At 53.2% G+C, this 3,631-nt stretch overlaps 1 pseudogene; it reads left to right on the plus strand.

Annotated features, from left to right (window-relative positions):
* Positions 1-557: 557 nt before the first annotated feature.
* Positions 558-3,330, plus strand: LOC121562692 (annotated as a pseudogene).
* Positions 3,331-3,631: the final 301 nt, after the last annotated feature.

A 3,631-nucleotide genomic window follows, 5' to 3' on the forward strand; every position in this document is an offset into this window, starting at 1 on the left:
CTGCCATTGTTGGGCTCAGGGGCTTTGACACCTCTCACTTCACACGTCAGTGCTAATTGAAATTGTATCTCTTTGTAAAAGCAAGTTTAAGCTTGGTAGCCTTAGCATTCAGTCCTTATAAAATAAAATATATCATTGTAATGTATTTTTCTTCTTGGTTTTGAAAGTGAAAAATTGCTTCGTACTAAACATTACTCACTCTGTTCCAGGTTGGATGGTGTTTTCAGGTTTCTGTTTGTTTGCCAGAGCATTTGCTGTATAGTTTGAGAATAGTAATCCTTGGTAGTAGAAAGCTTTCCAGGTAATTCCGTCCAAAATCAGGTTGTAGGTTTGGAGTTTTGGTTTGGAATGAAGGTTATGTTGTGGAGGGTAGCATCCTGTATATGTCCCTGCCAAAATCCAACTTTATCTAACTCTAAATCTATATTTTTTGTTAAAAATGCAGGAGCAATGTCTTTGAGCTCTCTCTCTGTCTCTCTCTCTCTCTCTCTCTCTCTCACTCTCTCTCACACTCTCTCTCTCTCTCTCTCCTCTCTCTCTCCTCTCTCTCTCTCTAGGTGTGGTCTATGGATGGTTACTATAAGGGGAGGCGTGTATTAGAGTACAGGACCATGGGAGACTTCACTAGAGGACAGAACTTTGTCCAGCACCTATTACCTCACCCCTGGGCCGGGACAGGTCATGTGGTCTACAACGGATCACTGTACTACAACAAACACCAGAGCAACATAATGGTATGCTACACTACGCACACAAACACACACCCATGCATGTGCAGACCGGCACGAGCACAGGCCTCTCTCTCTGTCTCCCCTGACACCCCTCTCTCTCTGTCCCCCTGTCTTCTCTCTGTCTCCCCCGTCCTCTCTCTGTCTCCCCTGTCCTCTCTCTGTCTCCCCTGTCCTCTCTCTGTCCCCCTGTCCTCTCTCTGTCTCCCCTGTCCTCTCTCTGTCTCCCCTGTCCTCTCTCTGTCCCCCTGTCGTCTCTCTGTCTCCCCTGATCCCTCTCTCTGTCCCCCCTGTCCTCTCTCTGTCTCCCCCTGTCCTCTCTCTGTCTCCCCTGTCCTCTCTCTGTCCCCCTTTCCTCTCTCTGTCTCCCCTGTCCTCTCTCTGTCTCCCCTGTCCTCTCTCTGTCTCCCCTGTCCTCTCTCTGTGCCCCTGTCCTCTCTCTGTCTCCCCTGATCCCTCTCTCTCTGTCCCTCTGTCCTCTCTCTGTCCCCCTGTCCTCTCTCTGTCTCCCCTGTCCTCTCTCTGTCTCCCCTGTCCTCTCTCTGTCTCCCCTGTCCTCTCTCTGTCCCCCTGTCCTCTCTCTGTCCCCCTGTCTCTCTCTCTGTCTCCCCTGTCCTCTCTCTGTCTCCCCTGTCCTCTCTCTGTCTCCCCTGTCCTCTCTCTGTCCCCCCTGTCCTCTCTCTGTCTCCCCTGTCCTCTCTCTGTCTCCCCTGTCCTCTCTCTGTCTCCCCTGTCCTCTCTCTGTCCCCCTGTCCTCTCTCTGTCTCCCCTGATCCCTCTCTCTCTGTCTCCCCTGTCCTCTCTCTGTCTCCCCTGTCCTCTCTCTGTCTCCCCTGTCCTCTCTCTGTCCCCCTGTCCTCTCTCTGTCTCCCCTGTCCTCTCTCTGTCTCCCCTGATCCCTCTCTCTCTGTCCCCCTGTCCTCTCTCTTTCCCCCTGTCCTCTCTCTGTCTCCCCTGTCCTCTCTCTGTCTCCCCTGTCCTCTCTCTGTCTCCCCTGTCCCTCTCTCTGTCCCCCTGTCCTCTCTCTGTCTCCCCTGATCCCTCTCTCTCTGTCTCCCCCTTTCTCTCTCTGTCTCCCCTGTCCTCTCTCTGTCTCCCCTGTCCTCTCTCTGTCCCCCTGTCCTCTCTCTGTCCCCCCTGTCCTCTCTCTGTCTCCCCTGTCCTCTCTCTGTCTCCCCTGTCCTCTCTCTGTCTCCCTTGATCCCTCTCTCTCTGTCCCCCCTGTCCTCTCTCTGTCTCCCCTGTCCTCTCTCTGTCTCCCCTGTCCTCTCTCTGTCTCCCCTGTCCTCTCTCTGTCTCCCCTGATCCCTCTCTGTCTCCCCTGTCCTCTCTCTGTCCCCCTGTCCTCTCTCTGTCTCCCCTGTCCTCTCTCTGTCCCCCTGTCCTCTCTCTGTCTCCCCTGTCCTCTCTCTGTCCCCCTGTCTCTCTCTGTCCCCCCTGTCCTCTCTCTGTCTCCCCTGATCCCTCTCTCTCTGTCCCCCTGTCCTCTCTCTGTCTCCCCTGTCCTCGCTCTGTCCCCTTGTTCTGTCCTGTAGGTGCAGTACCACTTCCGTTCCCGTAGTGTGGTGCTCCAGAGGAGTCTGAGTGGAGCGGGTTACAACAACACCTTCCCCTACAGCTGGGGGGGGTCTTCTGATATAGACCTGATGGCTGATGAGACTGGCTTCTGGGCAGTCTACACCTCCATACCTAACGCTGGGAACATACTGGTAGGTAGTCTACACCTCTAACATACTGGTAGGTAGTCTACACCTCTAACATACTGGTAGGTAGTCTACACCTCTAACATACTGGTAGGTAGTCTACATCTCTAACATACTGGTAGGTAGTCTACACCTCTAACATACTGGTAGGTAGTCTACATCTCTAACATACTGGTAGGTAGTCTACACCTCTAACATACTGGTAGGTACTCTACACCTCTAACATACTGGTAGGTAGTCTACACCTCTAACATACTGGTAGGTAGACTACACCTCTAATATACTGGTAGGTAGTCTACACCTCTAACATACTGGTAGGTAGACTACACCTCTAACATACTGGTAGGTAGTCTACACCTCTAACATACTGGTAGGTACTCTACACCTCTAACATACTGGTAGGAAGGGTGTGTGTGAGTGTGTCCCAGGTCACATCTCTCTCTTTCCCTTTATCTCCCTCCCCCTCTCCCTCCCTCCCTCCCTCCTCTCTCCCTCCCCCCTCCCTCCTCCCTCCCCCTCTCACCCCCTCCCTCCCTCTCTCCAGGTCAGTCGGTTGGATCCTCATTCGCTCAACATTCTCCGGAGTTGGGACACAGGGTTTCCTAAACGCAGTGCAGGGGAGACCTTCATGATCTGTGGTACCCTGTACGTCACCAACTCCCCATCTGGCCGGAGCCAAGGTCCACTTTGCTTACCACACTAACTCCTCCAGCTATGAGTACAGACATCCCCTTCCACAACCAGTACTCTCACATCTCCATGATGGACTACAACCCCAGAGAGAGCTCTCTATACATGGAACAACGGACACCAGGTCATCTATAATGTAACCCTGTTTCATGTTATACAGAGCGATGGATAGAAGAGGAGAGGAGAGGAGAGGAGAGGAGAGGAGAGGAGAGGAGAGGAGAGGAGGAGAGGAGAGGAGAGGAGAGGAGAGGGAGAGGAGAGGAGAGGAGAGGAGAGGAGAGGAGAGGAGAGGAGAGGCTGACGGACTATATCTCTAGAGAGGAAGAGAGGAGAGGAGAGGAGGAGGAATGGGACTGAAGGACTATATCTCTATACAGAGAGAGGAGGAGGAGGAGGAGGAGGAGGAGAGGAGTGGGAGAGAGACTGATGGACTATATCTCGAGAGGAGGAGGAGGAGGAGGAGGAGGAAGGAGAGGAAGAGGAGAGGAGGAGGAGAATGAGGACTGATGG

The sequence above is a fragment of the Coregonus clupeaformis genome, unplaced genomic scaffold (assembly GCF_020615455.1).
Source record: "Coregonus clupeaformis isolate EN_2021a unplaced genomic scaffold, ASM2061545v1 scaf2200, whole genome shotgun sequence".
Lineage (NCBI taxonomy): Eukaryota > Metazoa > Chordata > Actinopteri > Salmoniformes > Salmonidae > Coregonus > Coregonus clupeaformis.